General features: G+C 37.5%; 1 protein-coding gene across 1 annotated transcript in view; it reads left to right on the top strand.

Annotated features, from left to right (window-relative positions):
* The window catches only part of LOC306874854 (metabotropic glutamate receptor 7-like), a gene marked incomplete at both ends in the record, with an annotated part of 224,032 nt that overhangs the window by 50,632 nt on the left and 153,717 nt on the right, over positions 1–19,683 (top strand). The window lies entirely within an intron of this gene.

Below are 19,683 nucleotides of genomic sequence, written 5' to 3' on the forward strand. Positions count from 1 at the left end.
GCTTGTAGCTGAACTTAGCAGGTAGGTAAATCGCCAGAAACAGGAGATTGATGTATTGTTATGATAGCACAGTGTTGTCCAATCCTGTGCTCTTGATGGTCCACTTTCCAGCAGAGTTTAGCTCCAACTCCAGTTAAACTCTACTGAATTAGCTAATCAAGGTCTGTATGATTACCAGACTTCCAGGTTGATGTGTTGTAGCTAAACTGAAGAGGCCCTCCAGGAGCAGAATTGGATACCACTGGGATAGAAAAACAACTAGGTTAATCAACTTACACTAGGGCTGAGCAACTTCGGTCCTGGAAAGCAACTGTCCTGCAGAGTTGGCTCCAACCCTAATCAAACACACCTGCCTGTAGCTTTCTAGTGATCTTGAAGACATTGGCTGTGGCTGAAATCGCCCCCTATACCCTCATTCACTATTCCCTGCATTAGGTCTCTAATTCAGTTTACTTGAAGGAGTGAATAAAAATGAGTGAGTGAATTTGGACACTGAGTGGATGGACTGGCCTCTTTTAGTTTGTGCTTGCTGTTTAATAATCATTTGAAACAGTCAAGCTGGCAGCTCCAGTGGTAAGATGAAATAATTTATCTTGAACTCTGTCATGGAAATGTGTAAACCCTAGTTAAACAATTTACTTACTTACTTACTTACTTTTGTCATTTAGCAGACACTTTTGTCCAAAGCGACTTACAAATAAGAAAAAGTTACTAAAACTAAAAGTTACAACTCTATAAATACTATATACCCACATATTTAAGAAAATAAAGAAATTAAATAAAATTGACACATGCATATAACAACATTTCAATACTAAACATATAAATGAAAAAACTAAAATAAAAAGCGATACTTCTATCCCTTGCTGTTGATGGTCTTTACACTCTTCGGTCTTCACACTAGGAGGGCTTCACACGACGACTGCCGCAGCATAATAACCTTTTTTATACCAATCCAACAAATCACCATTTCAATTCAGCTGGACCCACTTTCCTGTTTATCAACTAAAAATGGCCAAGCAAGTGCACTCACTGACAAGATACGCGATACAGTACAAGACCAAACGCGATTTCAGCACCTCTCAACACAGTAAACAAATAAGCGTTTAATAAAACTTATATAATACTTTTATATATATACTTTTATAACGCAAATTATAAAGTAATTTGATTATCAGTTTACATTGAATTTATACCTGTGCTGTATTACGCTTTATTATGCCGAAGCGCTTAGTAAAATTAATAGATGGATAATTCAGCTGTGGGTGCCACCTTCTGGCGAGATGCAGGAATTCATTCGGTGCACAACTTTCAGAGTGCATTATGTATATTCTCTAGCCATTGAGCATGCACTGGTTGTACACTCGTTTTGCGGTGCATTGTGGGATTGAATGAGTGCACTCGAGAACGTCCATTATGAAAATGGTTGTCCCCTCAAATAGAGTACTATTTAAGGGTATAGTTGGCAATTTCGGATACAGCTATTGTTTAGCTTGTTAAGGTATGTTTGATTAGGGTTGACGCTAAACTCTGCAGGACAGTGGCCCTCCAGGACCAAAGTTGCCCAGCCCTGACTTATACAAACACTTCTTCTAACTAATGTTGTGAATGTTTGGAAATGCAAACTGTGTGTAAAATGTAAGATGTAAACTGAAATTCACTACTGATACACTATAGCAAAAGATAGAAATAACTGACTTGAAACCATTTTTAGCTGGTGAAAATACTAGTGTTCTAATCATTTTGGCCACCACTCTATATATATTATCTCAGATGACTGTAATCACCAGGTTGGAGGAGGTTAGTTTATTACACCCGTTGACGTTATCCTAACTATTCTTTCATTTATTTTCCTCAGTATTACTGGCATTGCTGAAATTCTACATCAATCCTACACCAGTCCCCCAGTCCCATGAAATGCCATTTCAGAGGCACATTTGCATTCAGATGAGGCCCTACTTATTCGCCACATCAAGAGTCCAATATCCAGCCCTTGTGAAATGTATTGGCTGTTCTCTTGCTAGATCAAATGCATGTAGCGGTTCAGAGTGCCCACTATTCGATTGCCAGACGTGGTGGCAAATGCCAAATCAACCCAAGGGGTCAAGAGTATCTTGCTCCACTTAATCATGAACTCATGTAAGCCATTAAAACGACCACTTCAGACAGAATCTCAATGTTATCTTGTAACTGATGCTACTTAGTGGTAGTACAAACAAACTGGAACGCTGCGATCGTTGAACGTATTGACAAATTGAACGTATAAGTACAAACTGTTTGACGGTTACACACGAGGTGCGAACAAACGGATTGTTAATCACCACAAGCTAAAAAAAGTGAAGCTAACGTCACTTATCTTCTGCTTAGCATTTATCTGTTAGCTCTCTTGTTTGTGGAGCATGGTTCATTAGTTTAATAACGGCGACACAGATGGCGACTTCACCCCCTGGGGGTCAGAACATGTTCTCTTCTCAGCCAGTGACCTGGCATCCAGGACCAAGCCCCCAGCCACCAGAATTACTATTACTATTATCAGCAATGACTTATACATACAGATTGATTGGTCACATAATCAATAATTCACCATATGTTTGAAAATGTTTTATGATTCAAAAGTGTTACAGTTTGTTTGAGCATTGTTTTATTGCTCAAAATGTGTCAAGTAAATGTGTATAGTATAGTATAGTACAGTATAGTAAATAATTTTACCTTGAGAGAAATCTGAAATTATTTTTTTTACATATCTGGCATTTGATTGCAGATTTGGTCTTTTCTTTCTTTCTTTCTTTCTTTCTTTCTTTCTTCCATTTTTCTTTGTAAAGACAATAATACCACAGAATGGTGTATTGTGAGAAATAAATGGTTGTGAGCTATATTGCAGCTCTTTAATAATAATAATAATAATAATAATTTATTATTATTATATGACAATAGTATAATTTCCATATATATATAAAAATACAAAAATGTATACAAACTTCTCAGATAACACGACTTGTTCTGCATTACAATGAAAATTTAGGGGTAAACGCTTAAATATCATGGAAATAATGTCACAACACAGTGCAAAGAGACTTATTTATTTATTTATTTATGTATGTAATCGGGAAAGCCGATTAGTCACAGAAGAGACGGACGGCAGCTCGCGTAAGTGTTTTGAATAACTTGGTCACAGTTCTGTTGTTTAAATTATTTACTTGCTACTAGGAAGGAATAGTTTGTTTCCTACCTATTTCTACTCTGCATTTTCGTTGGGGTTTTTATGTTTTATTGCAATAGGTAATTAGAATAATTTGCGCCTCAGCTGAGAACGAGCCTGTGTGATTGTGCAAAGTGTTAGTTTCGTCTTGAGCTATTTGCAGTTCTACCTCATTGGCTGGGCTGATCAGAAGCCGGCCACAGCGACTGTTAAAGTATTTAAACTGCTCGGTCGCTGCTCTAAGGTTGGGAAAGCCGATTAGTCACCAGAAGAGACGGACGGCAGCTCGCAGCGCTGATGCGGAAGCGTCCAGCCTCCTCGTGTGAAGACTAACTAGTGTAAAGACAGACGACTTTTTCCTGGCGACTTTGACCGAGCAACGACACCGAGCACACACTTAAGTATCGTTTTTATCTTCCCTCACACTTTCCTATCCTCTATCCTTCCACGTCTATCATGTGTTTCCAAACCATTCCGGTTCTCTCTCTACCTCGCTCTAAAAACACACGCAGAAGGTTACGTACCCCTGCTGACCTGCGCACTCTACATCTTCCACTGTACCTCTTTCTTTCTCTGTAGGTCTTTGGAATTGCCAGTCAGCTGTCAACAAAGCCGACTTCATTTCTGCATTTTCCTTACATTCCACACTCAGCATCCTGGGCTTGACTGAGACCTGGATTCGTCCACAAGACTCGGCAACCCCAGCTGCTCTCTCTCACAATTTCTCTTTCTCTCACACCCCTAGGCAAGTTGGCAGGGGTGGGGGCACTGGTTTGCTCATTTCTAACAATTGGAAATACTCTACCCACTCTCCCTTAGGCAAGCTCAACTCATTTGAATCTCATGCCGTTACTGTAACAGTTCCTATAAAACTCCAGTTTGTGGTAATCTATCGTCCACCGGGCCAAATACCACCAACCTTCCTAGACGAGCTGGACGGACTGCTGTCCTCTTTCATGGAGGATGACACTCCACTCTTAGTCTTCGGCGATTTCAACATTCACCAAGACAGGCCTCTTACTAGCTTGTACTTATTTGAACAATGACTGAGACTTGGTGTTACGAGCACTTCCTCTGTCTGATTGCCTCTTCGAGATGAATCGCTTTTTGTATTCCCCAATTGTAAGTCGCTTTGGATAAAAGCGTCTGCCAAATGACTAAATGTAAATGTATATATTTATTAAGGTAAAACATATATCTTTATTTATTTATTTTATTTTATAAAATTTATTTTATTTTAACATCCAGATTGGTATTAGAATTAATGCAAACTCTACAATTTTAATGCTTCACTACAACATGTTGCCAAGTCTGAATAGTTTCACTCAGCTCAGCAGGCTAAAGAAAAGTGTCTGGCAGAAATGTTGCCACTCCTGCTATGTATCTATGTGTGAATCGTAGCCAAAATTACTTCACTTCACTTACTATAATGACTTCAGGGATCCAAGGTGGGTTCAGTCAGTCATAGTGCATGTGCCAGGTTGTATTATTATTGCAGTGTATTATTAATGTCAATGTAGCATGTTATACTATTAAGATTACAGCAATTCATTCGGAAATACATTTAATACAAGTTTACAGGAGTCACATTTACCAGATGGTGTAAGGTGCAAAACTCATGCAAAAGCATGAGGTTAAAAAGGTGGTCGGTTGAGTATTTAACCTTTGAGAACTGCAAGTGAGTGGGTCAAACGCTCCAAATTTGTGTAATACACCGTAACGCCCTAAACACTACAGTCCATTTGCTCAATCTAGATGCGCTTTGCTGCACAACAGCATAGCAACACACACAATTCCAGGTTACTACATCGACTTTAAGGCTGAAGCTACAGGACAATGTGGATAAACTGAACCCAGCACATCGGTAACTCGTGCATCGCTATGCCTCGTAGACCAATGTTCCACTCAGGGTCTGTTGGGAAGGGATTGTGTTTGTTTGTCTTATCTTTTTCCGTGCAACACCATTTCGAGGGAGTGCAGGCGGTGATGATATTGACTAACTGCGGCGCTATTATGAAATCATATGTCATCAATAGCGTGTCGGTCTTGCCATTCGTGCCTTCAGATGGAATCAACAGATGCAGATAATATTCATATTGTGCATAATTCAGTTGTTTATTTATATTTTCAACCTCATTTTGTTGCAGTGGATTGGCAGAGAGGGTCAAAAACAATAAAACCAGCTGGAGACCGAATAAGCAGCACCTCTGGGTATAAAATGCAAAATCAGATTGTCTCATATAATGCAATGGATATCATTAAGGCTTTAGTTTTATGCTTCATAATGCAGTCATATCCTTAGGTAAAACATGTGGTTTATAGGGCCATACAATTTCATGTTAACGGACTTTAAAATCAGAATCACCTGAGGTGCATTCAGACTTCAGTAATACTGCTATATAACAATACTCATACTAAGAATTGGCTCATTTTGGATTCACGTGTGTGGGTTTGAACTGAATTGGCCATAGACTATAGGATGCTGAATTGGAGAGACTGACTAAATTGTGGTTCAAAAAAATTCAACATAGTCACACAATAGGAGTTTCATTACACACATTTTGTGAGGAAACATAATTTTCATTAACTATATATTTTATTTCCTAATATGTAGAACATTTTTTATTTTTTTATGCTAGTATTATACAGATGATGGTGTTATACCACTGTGCTGATGTATTGTTCATTTCCCCAACTCAGAATAAATGATAAAACAGACCATTTATCTTTATGTACAGGTGCACTCCATTTTGTTTATCATTTACTGATGAAACAGATTTTCATTTTGGAGTGTGATGGCATGCCGTGTTTGTCTTAAAATACATCGCTATGACTAAAGTTTGTTCTCAGTGGTCAGTCCTGAGCTCCTCATGGTTCAGTGATGGCAGAAGAATTCCTGGCAGGAAGTCTGTCCTTCTCATTTCTCCCTGTCTCATAGTGCCACTCCTTTTCTCTGTTTATCTCTCGATCATGCCACACATTTGAGGTGTGAGGCTTTGGTTCCAGAAAGTGCTCTACAGAAAAAAAGCTCTTTTGGAGGTTTTTGCACAGCTAGCTTGAGTTAGTAGTACATGTCTAGTGAATACTGACGCAGGCAGGCATCTCAGCAGTCTCTGGCTAACGACCACTGAATGTGTCATGTCGCTGTTGGCAGGAGGTTCCGAAATCATCTGGTATTGGTTAGCCGAGCGTTATCATAGCCAAGTTGCTTTGGAAACAATACTTGGTTCTTTTATTAGAATAAGCAGATAAAGTTTAATCTCACAGAAAACCTGTCCAGGTCTGTACAACTTCATGCTGAGTGTTTTGAAGCACTAATATCAGTGATAAACTACTATACTGGTACTAGTACTGTGCTAATGCTAGTGCTAGAATAATATACAAACACTAGCTCTATACTAGTAGTAATTCTACACATAGCTAAACAAATGTTTTGCAAAACAGCTATACTGGGAATAGTACTGTAAAAATACTAAGTCTAGAATAATATTATGACACTAGCACTGTACAATGTAGTATGAGTGCTAAACAACTATGCTGGTAATAGTACCGTGCAAATGCTAGTTCTAGAATCATGCTGATACTAGTGCTGTACTATTATACTAATAAGAGAGTACTATACTTATAAGAGTACTATACAAGTACAAGACAACTATACTGGTATTATACTACTGTGCTAATGTTAGAATAATATACATATACTAGTGCTGTGAAATTATGCTTATACTACCACTGCACTAGTATTAATGCTAGACAACTGTACTGGTACTAATAATGCACTAATTCTAGTGATAATGTGAATAATATAATATGAAGATTAGTACTAGTGCTGAATCATTGTAGTGATACTTCTATATTAATTCTAGAAAAGCAAAAATGCCTTTAAATAGATGCTATGCAACTACACACATACTAGTACTGTACTGATATTAGTGTTAAACCGTTGTAATGATGGCAGTGTTGAAGTACTAATATTGGTCCACTATATCAAAACTAGCACTGTACTAATACTAGAATAATATACTGTTATTCTGTTACTGTTATATACTATTAGTACTGTCCTAATACTATTGCTAGTGCTGTACAATTATACTGATACTAGTACTACACTGATGCTAGTGTTAGAATAATGAAGTGAAGTGAAGTGAAGTGACATTCAGCCAAGTATGGTGACCCATACTCGGAATTCGTGCTCTGCATTTAACCCATCCAACGTGCACACACACAGCAGTGAACACACACACACCGTGAACACACACCCGGAGCAGTGGGCAGCCATTTTATGCTGTAGCGCCCGGGGAGCAGTTGGGGGTTCGGTGCCTTGCTCAAGGGCACCTCAGTTGTGGTATTGAGGGTGGAGAGAGCGCTGGACATTCACTCCCCCCACCTACAATTCCTGCCAGCCGGAGACTGGAACCCACAACCTTTGAATTACAAGTCCTACTCTCTAACCATTAGGCCACGACTTCCTAATATACTGATATATATGCTGATATTTCTACTATACTCAAACTAGCAAGGCAATAATAGCAGTGCTATGCAACTACACTCACACTAGTAATGTACTGATATATTAGTGTTAAACCACTATAATGATGCTAGTATTACACTACCAATGTTTCATTACACTATTCAAACTTTTAATGCTACAATAGTTTAGCTACTGATGCTAATACTATAATAATACTAGAGATAGATCCCTCTACTAATACTAGAAGAGCTGTAATACTTCATCTATATACCTATAGTCATACTACTACTGTACTAATGTTAGTGTTGGGCCACTTTATTAATACTAGTACTGTACTAATGCTGACTATTGTATAATATAGCTAATGATACTAGTACTGTACTAAAGCTTCTACTATACTAATTCTAGAAGGACAATAATGCTAGCACTGAACTAGTATTAGTACTAGACAACTATACTGCTACTAGTGCTCCATTTCTTTCTCTAGAGCACATTCTCCTTGTGTTAGAATAATATACAGACAGAAGTTCTGTTCTACTAGTGCATTATACTGTTACTTCTACTATATACTATTTCTAGAAAGGTATACTGATCCTAGTATTGTTCTACAATGATATACTGATACTAATATTAATACTGATGCTAGATCACTATAATGACACTACTATAATACTAATACTAGTAAGGTAATAATACTAGTGCTATACTACTATACCTATACAACACCACACTAATGCAAGTGCTAGAACACTGTATTAATACTAGTAGGGTGATAATATGTGTGTTATACTAATATACCAATACTAACACTGCAGTAATGCTAGTGTTAGAATAATATAGCTAACTGATAATAGTACTATACTAATACAAGTGCTAAAACACTATACTAATGCTTCTACTATACTAGGGCAGGGATACTTTTGCTATACTACTATACTTATACAATCATTGCATCAATGCTAGAATAATACCGCTACTGATACTAGTACCATACTAATTCTAATGCTAGATCACTATACTGATATTATTATGCTAATAGTAGTGAAATAATACTACTGTTGTACTGCTAAATTTTTACTAGCATGACTAATATTAGTGCTAGACAAGTATACTGATAATAGTACTGCACTGATGCTAGTGATTGAATAATATACTTTTACAAGTACCAAACTAACACTAGCTCTATCACTATACTGATACTTATATTCAACTAACACTAAGGCAATGATAATGGTGCTATACAACAGTACTCATACTAGTACTGTACTGATATTAGTGATGGACCATTATATTAATAGTAGTACTCTACTAATGCTAGTGCTAGATTAATATAGCTACTAATACCAGTGCTGTAATTTTACTAGTGCTATATCAATATACTAATATTTCTACTAAACTAATATTGGGTGATAATGCGTGTGTAATAATTTAAACATTTGTTATCAAATAGACATGTTCTTGATAGGCTTTGTGTGCCTTAAAATTATTTAACATTTTCATCTTTAAAATATCATCATAATTAGCAGTAGGACTGTCTGTGAGACTTACTATTCACAATAGTGTAGAAAATGAATTTGAAATAAACTATTTGACCTATTTCATGTGTATTTAAACTCACAAACAGGACATTCAATTGAAATAAAACTAAATGTCTTCTGCATCAATGTCATTCACAGTCCGATGAGAGCATGCAGGCTCAGTAATTAGCTTGAGCTGGAAAATATATCCCTCTCCAGAGTTTTACCACCTACTGCAGGATGGCCGGGCTCAGTGACAGGACCAGCTGTCTCTCTCTCCACTGGCAATAGAAATGTGTCCCTCTCAGAGAGAAACAGCCTGTCTGTTATCGAAGTTTTGCCCTCCCATCGGATTCAGACTTTTAATGTAGCAGTGCTAGTTTACAGTCACTGCACAGTACATCTTGACATGAACGTGAAGAATCAGGGCAACTGAAACTAATTATGTGTGAATTGCATGTGTGACAATGTTGTGTGTTCAACTGTATTCAGAAAGCCAAGAATTAAGACTTTCACTGGGCTTATTATCAAAAGGTTTTTTTTAAATACATAAAATAAATGTAACGTACTGTGTCCATAATTGGACTATAATTACCATGAACCTAGTTCTAACTTTTCCCAAAAATGTATATCAATGTTACTTATTTTATTCTATTGACATTTACACCAAGTAAATATTTTACACATATTTATAATATACAATTTATATATATATTTGAAAATACATGAAAATGATTTGAGGATCATCATCTGGGTTTGTTGCATTGAAAAGTTAGAAAAACTCTGGTTTAGAATATAATTCTGTGTTTTTGTTAACTCAAATAAAGCTCAAATATACATATCCCATGAAAAACTTTAACCTAAATAATAAAAAAGTGAAACTCAATTGAAGTAAATTAAATTAAAATTAAAAAACTAAAATTGAAATAAAATAAAGCTAATTATTATTATTATTAATTTTACTTAAAATGACTGAATTCAAGCTAAAATGAAAACTGAAAACATACAAATAAAAGCTCATTCTAAATATCAATAAATACTATATACATATAGTAAAATAGCTATTTTTGTTATTATTTCTGCAAATGTATATTTTTGTAAATAGCAGTAATATTCAATTAAGTCTCGACTGTGGAGAATCATTAAAAGTAAGATTTTATTGGTACTTCGTACATGGTTTATATGACAATAAACAACTTTTGAGTGAATTTAGCACTGATAATAAAATTAATTGGAAGAATTAAATATTAATTAAATAAATAATTCATAAATTGCCTAAATATTTAGGTAGTTACTTTCCCTGGCCTGATCTTGCAAGGTTTACACTCGTTTTGAAGAGGTGTCAACAGGTTTAATCTTACGAACTGTAATATGACCGTAGAACATACAACACTGTGATCCAATTACATAGTTGTCCTTTGGGTAAAAGGTTTAGCTTCATCGACGCTCGCCAGATGAGACTCGGGTATTCCACTCGCTAGCCTCATGAGCCCAAAGGCATTTTTCTCTTCACTCAAAAGGGTAAAGATGGACACATCAGCCCTTACCCAATTCCACAGTCCCTCTACCCCAGGGAATGACGCTCCATTTCAATGGCACTCTTCTCTGTCCCAAATTAATTACAACAAGTTTGGTGGATATTGTGTGGCATCTACTATCAACCCAGAACTGCAGCTTGAGGCTCATTTGTTTGTAGGCCTCTGCTGGATATCACAAGATGAAAGAGTCAAGGATTCTGCTTGAAACGACGGACTGCACTGCATTCAGATGCGATTTGGCTGCTGAGGACAGCCTATGAGAAAGTAAACAGGAAATGTTGAATTTAGGACTTCCTGTAAGTGGGAAATCAAAGTATGTTTTTTACAATTTGAGAAAATCAACATGAATTTGCATTCAAAACCTAGCTTAATTCCTTAAGTTGATGCATTTAGGGTATTTTACCAAAAAAATAACCCAGTAACTAATGGCTGCATTTACTAACATTTTATGGTATCACGTTTGTGATATACTCTACAAAATGTAAGAGTTTTGCAGATATAGTTACAGGATCCCAAAAGCCTTTAGACCTCTCTACACAAACAACTGCAACATTGATGTTTGTGAGTCTGGTGCTTTGGGTTTTCAGGGTTTTTGTAGTTGAAGATTCTGTGTGTGTGAGTATGCATGTTAGGGATGGGATGGGCGACTTATTTTAAGCCACATTGCATTCCTGGTTCACAGACCGCAAAATAAGGAACAAAGCGAACTAACTAGAAATAGAGTGATTTGCATGGTCCTGAAATCCCCAGCCGATAAAATACAGAATAAGCTCTTCTTACCTGCAAAGAGATATTTGCAAGTCGGCAAGAGATATTTTAAGCCGCATTCTCTGTTGTTTGTAAAGGCGGTGCTGTTTTTAAAAGCTTTGGGATTTAGATGCTCTACTTGGTGCCAATTACTATTACAGTGCCCGGTTGCATTAATTTGGTACAAAAAGACTATTACAACTCCAAATGTGGACACAACATAAAGCGTATTGCTTTTTCAACAGTTTCCTACATAAATATTATTAAATGGGTCACAGTGTACAGTTTTGTACAATGGCTTAAGTTGTATTTTTGTTTTTCATGGCCATTTCCCATTGTCTCTTTAACACTTGCTGTGCCTACACGGGAAGCAACCATTTTGCCGCAGTGCTTGAGGCAGTTTCTACTGGAAATGTCAAAGCTTAAAGTTTGAGGATTCAGCAACAGAACAGTGGGTGAAAACTTTGTATCTAACTAGATTTTTAACAAAAATCCATGTGGTATTAAAAAAGGCACTTGGACTTGCAATTGAATGAATGAACCTGCACTCTGACATTTTGGATTTTTCAAAGTAGAGATGAAACCATGTCATGTGTAAAAGATTCAAAACGATTAAGTAACAATATAAAAGTTAAAATAAAAAAAAGGCATTAATAAATGTCTCCCACTCAAACTCAGTTGTTTAAAAACTAGGATTTGACTCGGACATGACAAGGTGGACTTGGACCCAACACTACAAAAATAATTTTAACTCTGGAAGAAATGAAGTGATTAAGTACCTGAGTATCTATTAAGTATCTCATTTCTGGTGAATAAATGGTGTAATCAATCAGGCTACTGTAACTTTAGGACTTGCATATGTAAATAACCTCTGTTGTCATTGGCTAGCTTCAACATACAGGACTTTTCTGTTGTTACGGTTAGAAAATGTCTACAAAGTACACCTTTACATCTAAAAAAAAAGAGAAATATTCACTGTTGTGCCAAAAAAAAAAGATTTTATAATTTACTACCTGCCATAAACAATTTATCCTCAGTTTTGCTGAAGTGTCAGTGAACTGTGACTAATTATGCTTCCTAATTGAAAATAAATCCATAATTAATACCATGATATACTGTGGAAATTGTATCAGCTTGCTGTAAACAAATGTTATAAGCTGGTAAACAATGTTTTAGAGGGAAACACATTTTTTTTCCTCATGCAGTAGGATCTGAGCATGTTTGTGTAGTGCTCAGCAGTGGTATTAGGATATGGTGTATGGAGTTTGCCCAGTTTATGTGTTTTTGGGTTCTAGCAGTGGGATCTTTGATGTTTGAGAGTGAACGGTTGTTTGAGGTTTTGTAGGGTAGTCTGGCTTGGAGCCTTTTCATGATCCAGTTGTCACAAAATGCAAGAACTTGCTGCTGTAGTTAAGAGTATCCAGTATATGACTACATAACCAGCGTATTATCCTTACTTTAAGGAGTATTTAAAAGGAGTGTATTTATTATTATTGAATAGTATGCGTAAAATGTCCCTACTAACAGTACCTGACAGATAGTTGTTCTGAAAAACCACAACATCCCAGTGACAACCCTAAACTCTTTACGCAGCAAAAGTGAGTCTATTCTCTAGGCGCTATTGTTTAGCCAATCAGAGGACGTTTGAAGCATCAGTCATTTTGAGCATTCGGGATTTGCTGATAGTGGGTTTTCCATGTCTTTAATAGATTTTTTTGGAAAGGAAGCTAAGTCTGGCCAAGTTGTTTGAAAGTTAGCAAAAAGCTAACATATCTTACAGCATATTGCTTACTTGACAAAATCACATACAGTAGCATTCTTGTAGCCTATTGTACTACAGCCTTTAATTAGGGGAAGATTCATGCATTTCTTGTTGACATAATTGTTAAGCTTTTTTCCCTGCACCACCTTCCGATACCCACATCCACAATGGACTCCTTATTACGAGATGTAGGGGGTGAGACACTCTTTTAGTCTTTCTGTTGGTGAGACAAAGGATTGTTCTTTAGGATGCTGTTAAACAATGACGGTTTTCTCCAAATGTATTTACGGATCTCTTCGCTGGTTTCCTGAGACGTGTAGAACAGGCAAATTAAACCACCTGATTAAACAGAAATAATCTACTCCATAACAGTACACTCATGTGATGAATCATGCCATTCGAGTGTGCTTTGTAGAATTAACTCCCTGTAAGAGAGTTAGTGCAACAACGTTAACATTAACAAAGGCAGGAAAATAAATTCTGTAGGCCTTCCAGAACGCCGACTGAATGTCTGCTCTAAGCATTCTTTAGCTGAATTATTTTCACTGTAGTGATTATTGACATTATGTTTCGCTCCCCTCTACTTCAGCCCAGGGAATGCCATGTGCCATTGTCAATGGTGTATAAAACGTGTCAAGGAATTGAAACTGCGCTGCTAGCTGACAATCAGCAGCAGGCGTGGAAGAATGGGCACTTGTAATGAAATCAGTGATTTGCTGCACCTCCATGCAGTGGGTCAGAGTGATTAAAATCCACCATCACCAAGAACTAGTGTTACGTCCATAGGGACATAAGTTATTCTATTTTGTATGATTTAATTAACAATTGTGTTTCCTCTGTCTGTCTCTCTCTTTCTGTGTGTGTGTGTGTGTGTGTTTAGACTGTGATCTTGTCTCTCTTACTCCTGCTCTCTCTGCTTGACAGGCTAATGAGTGCCACCTGACTCCTGTTTTGAGCTCGTTAGCTGGAACAGAAAGGAACCTGCAGAGCTACAGCCCAGAGAGAGAGGCTGAGGTGTTCCGTCCTCACAGCTACCATTTTCCAGTCCCTGTGTCTTGACTTAAGCTGTTGTTTAACTCTTGCATACCTAAGTGTTTGTTCAGTGCTTTTACCTGTAGTGTTAAGGTAAAGTTGTTGAGAGTAGCAGAGTGTTTCAGCTTTTTTTTGTAATTACTTAAGTGGAACATTTTTGTAGGGAGGTGGATGCCATTTATTTTAGAAATTACCTTTTTTCTCCTGTGTTTGAGTTAGAGACGAAGTCAGTGAAGTATCTCTGTATTTTATTTTTCTTTTGATAGGTAAGTTATTTCTTAAAACCCTAGACAGAGGGATCTTTTGTTTATTGTTTTGGGCTTTTCCCCTCCTGAAGCCTTTTAAGTATTTTCCACATTCTGTGAAATAAAATACCTCTGTTAATTTGCTTAAACTGGTGTTGCTGAGCTTTCTTGTGTACCAGCCCTGGGACTTGGAGATGGCAGTTCTCTCAGCCTCTCCCGACCGTTTTTTTTTTTTACTTTGTTACTTCCCCTTCTGACCCCTAGACACGTAGGGGAATGTAACACCAGGCAAATGAACTTCACATCAACGGCACTCGCCGCATATTAATTTGATTTCTCCAGCTTGACTCATTCGGGGTCCTTGTGTCACATATCAGAACATTAGAGATGCCAGCATGTGGCATGGTACTTACAATCATTGTTTTAATCCAAGATTTGTTGACATACACATTTGTCAGAGACCTGAGGCACAGCTGTGGTACATGATGGTCAAGGCTGTTCTTTTCCCCCAGCCCTTAGAAGCCCAAGTATTTCTCTGTGATTTATCTAGTCCTTCTAATTAAGGGTCAAGAGTTGAGCTGGCTTGGGAATGCAGAGCCCTGCGATTAAAATTCAGGCGTATGAAGGTAATCCCTGGTTTCCTTTGGGGTCTGTTTGTCGGCCTCAGGCCAGTTGGTAGATTCCTTGTGTGAAAGTAAAAGAGGAGGTTGATGGTGTAATTACTTTGGGTGATAGTTCAATGTCAATGACACGGTCAACAACGTGCCGTGTGATGTAAACGAACACCATCAGGTCCATTAATGCCATTGTGTTACTGGAAGCAGATTATAGCTATTTACTCAATCCCAAAACCATTTACTCAATCTCAAGTCATTCCAACCAGTATAAATTCTTCTTCTGAATATAAAAGGAGATGTTCTGAAAAATGTTCATGCTACTATTTTCCATACAGTGAAAGTATATCTCCTGTCAAGCTGTAAAAAACCTCCATAAAAGTTGTTGATATTAATTTAATTTGTGATTGGTTGGTTCAGCATTGGTTTGTGTACATTTTTCCAGTGAATTATGGTTGACTTTCTTGTCTGTTTGGTGCACATATATTCCAGTGAATTATGGCCCAAATTCTGGTCTGTCCCTCACACAAAGTTACCATAAGCTTCGGAAGACTTGAAATGCTGTGCACAAGTTGACTTTTATGGTGCCTTTTTGGAACTTAACAGCCTTTTGTTTAATGGAAAAGAGTAACGTGACCATTTGTGAAAAACTCTTTCATGCTCACCAGAAGAAAGTCACACGTTTGGAAAGAAATGACAGTCTCATCTTGATCTCTATCAAGTTACAAATTCACCCTTCTAATGGTCCTACTCCAAAAGTTCTCAACCACCATAAAAGTTAATGTCACCAGTTCTGCTCGTGTTGGGTGGAAAATAGAGGTGGGGAAAATGTCACTGGAAATGCCATCCACCACGTCACACGTCCAATGCTGTAGCCTCGGTCCGCAGTGATTCTCCATTTCACTCAGGTAGAGGCACTCCACCTCCGATCAATGCCGGGTCAGTCCATTGTCAAATACCTCATCTGTTTCTTTTTATGAGCGCTGTCAACACACCTGACCTTTCGAGTGGATGCAAAAAATGACCCCCAGCATTCATAAGGCAGATCTATTATCCTGAAACTCATCTGTCTTTGGCTCAGGCAGAGGACTCCAGGGTCATGACCGCATTAAGCGCTGGCAGGTGGAAAAAACCCTTCAGGTTGTTTTGAACGCCAAATGTTGACTTACGAGGATGTGTGTTTGGATGTGTGACAACCCTGGAGAGGTGTTTACTAGCTTGCAAGGAAACTATAGATAAAAGTGATAGCAATACTAAATAAAAAAAATAGAAAATTATGGTGTGAAGAGAGATGCTGCTCAGCCTCTGGTGGCTTGGTCCAGACATATATTTGAAGAAGCTACTTTCAATATGATTCTTCAAATAGAAAGCGCAGCACCTTTATTTATGGACTGAGTACTTTCAGAGGGGTTTGATCGTAATTCAGAAAGGAGAATCACACCAGAAGATAAACACAGAGTGTGAGGCGCAAGATGGTATGAAGCTATTTAGGTGCGATAATAAGACTCGTGTGTCTTGAAAACAAAATGGATTTTGTAAACGCAAGCCTGCTTTGGCATAAATTGAGTAAACAGAATGTACAATCTTGGCCCTGTCTTTTTTCCTCGTTTGGGAGGGACAATTGAAGCAAAATGCATCAGTTAAACATGCCTCCAAGTTTCTCAGTCCCAGAATTATCTTATCGTCACACTGGCAATCCAGCTTTAGGCACCAATTTTTACCGTGACACCAGTAATCACTTCAGAACGAGAAGGCCACAAGATGCCACGAGATTCTACGGGCTCTGTTTGTGTGGCTGAATAAAAGACACCTTCACCTGACGAATAGCCCGACAGAACACCTTATTCTTACACCTCCTGACTTGACACAAGACAGGCCCCTGGATTCTGTGGACACAGTATCCGCCACCTTCAGATCAGTCACACTGATAGACAAGATAATGGAGTCCGATAATGGGGCACCATCCCTAAGCTGAACAATGTTCATCACGGCCCTTCCTGTCATCCACACAGACACATAAATACACAGTTGACAGCTTACAAGGGCTAAGGCTACGATCCAGGGCCTTGATATTATTTGTGTGTCTGTGAGAGACAAGTGAAAGAAAAATGTAGGAACTCGGAAGGGTTTTGGTTTTAAAAGCTGTAGGCCTCACTTTAATCTGATCCTGTTTTGGGGTTTTGAGATCTGTTCCTTCTGACTTGTCAAAGTGTGGCTATAGTCAAAGCTTGCTGTAGGCGAAAGAAATAGTCTTTGAATTGAACCGTTTGAATTATGACTTTTTTCTTCAGGACCTTGACTTGAGTTGAAAGAGGCAAGGTGTAATTGCTTCATCTGTTGATGGTAGTGCTAAAATGTCTTCCATATAACAAAAGAAAAATACAGTCATATGCATATCTCGTGCTTTAACTATGAAACTTTATTATTAGCAGAAGTGGTATCTCTGGGGTGAACTGAAAGTTGTATCATTACCTTTAGGAAAAATACAATTAAGAAGTTGCTTGTGAGTTGGTTTCATGAAAGTGTCTCAGGGTGTCTGACAGTAAGTAATGTTTTTTGGTAAATACAGGTTTACCAAAGGTTTCCCACATCTTATAACTAATACATTTCCACAACTTTAAAACTTTTTTTTTTTTTTTTTTTTAATTACTCATTGTAAATATCAATGGTTTCAGATTGTATATGATACATTTATTGAAAGTTTAAGTGTCTTTGTTTATTTTGTGTTTTATTTTGTTTGCGGCTTAGCAGTTAGTATGACCTCTCAGACTCCTTGAGCCATGGTACAAGCTGCAGATAAGAAAAGTTTAAACCAACCTCATCACATTTTTAGCTTCCATTCCTTATTTTCCCCATAATTCCTTGTCCTTTTCCTTCTGTATTTTGTTTCTTCATTGCAATTCATAACGTTTAATATTCAGTGAATAAATATGCTTTGTTCCCCCTTTTCTTTCCAAAGGTTTCTGAGATTTCCAAAAAATGCATTCACGCTGTGAGAGCCAATATTGTTGCATGCCAGGAGAAAGAATTAGCAAAGAAACTGACAGCTTGCAAAATAGTTTTTAGGAAAACAATTGTTCAATACATAACAGAGCTTCCAATGCAATAAGGGCTTCTGTTTTCAATGCAACATGATCATTACTGTTGTGATTTCATCTTATGTATCACTAAATACGCTGGTGTTTTCTCTCAAAAGCACACAGTTCTCACGTCCAACCCCATGTTTCTGTTCTTCATATATTTTCCTACTTGCCAAATGATTTAATGGAAAAGCTTAGCTCACCATTAAATCAAGCAAGATCAAAAGGTTAATTGAAAAAAAAAAACAGCATTTGGCTAAAGTTTGCTGGCTGTCAAGCAGGAAGCCCTCTTCAGAGAAGGGAATTAACTTTGAATTCATCTGGCCCGACTTGGTCAAAGATCAAGTAATCCCAGACCTGTGTCAAATGGAGAAAAAGCATGAAGATAATTGCAAAGAAAACCCTGAGCGCAACTTAAGCCAAACTCATTTAGAAGTTTTCAAATGATATGTTGAATTTCTTAGACGTCCACTGCAGCGTTGGCCTTTAGGATGTTGTTTGTGTGTACTAGTAGCTAACTTATCGTATGATTTAACCATATTTTTGCAAAATGTCCTTTTTAATTCAATTTCATGGTCTGTAATCATTATTCATTGCCAGTTTATTTTCTCAATTCACCCACCAGTTGCAGGTCTGTGTCCCATTAACTTTCCCTTATAAAGTCTTTCGTATTGGTATGTTGATGTATTTTCCCCCCAGATATGTACTTGAAAAGGACATAACATTTTATTTTTGTTCACTAGCCTTTTGAGGGTCATTTCAAGGTTACTTTATAGTGTTTACTGAGTAAACAGAAAAAAAAAAGTCACATGAAGCCTGGGCGCAGCGTGCTTTTGCATGCCTTGATAATATAACTGTGAATTGTTCAGAAATTGAGTGCAAGACTTCTAAGGCAGAAGACGTGACAAAGCATCTGTCAGAAAATAGAAAACATGCCTGGGCTTTGGTGGATAATACAGGATATTGTTAGCTTGCTAGCGAGGACTGCTGTACATTAGCTTATCTGAAATTGTGTGAAGACGTTTATATATTCAGGTCCCCCTTAATACTGAAATTTGACTGAAAGCAAGTGGTTATTGAACACGCTGGAAAATAGCCCGAATGTTGTTGGCTGTCATTGATGATCATATGGGGTCTGTTGCCTCAGCCAAGGACATTTTCATAACTTCATAACAAGCGTTGTTCCAGGAGATAGTTCATAATTTTTGAGAGGTTAAATCATCAGATTTCAGAGTTGAAGTCATCCTTGACTGTACATTAGGAGGACATGGGAGTAGAATCGGTGCGATTGTATGCTAAACGGTGTTAAGTGACCGTTTTAGTGTTTGTGTATATTCTCAGCATGACCTCTTCTGAGGTGAACGACTCAAATGTGGCACTCGCTGTTTCATTACATAACTGAAATAAAAAAAAAAACAATGAGTATATTATGCAGCTTGTCCAAGATGATAAATGTGGTGCTGCGGCTTGCACCAACA

The sequence above is a fragment of the Barbus barbus genome, assembly GCF_936440315.1.
Source record: "Barbus barbus genome assembly, chromosome: 9".
Taxonomy (NCBI): domain Eukaryota; kingdom Metazoa; phylum Chordata; class Actinopteri; order Cypriniformes; family Cyprinidae; genus Barbus; species Barbus barbus.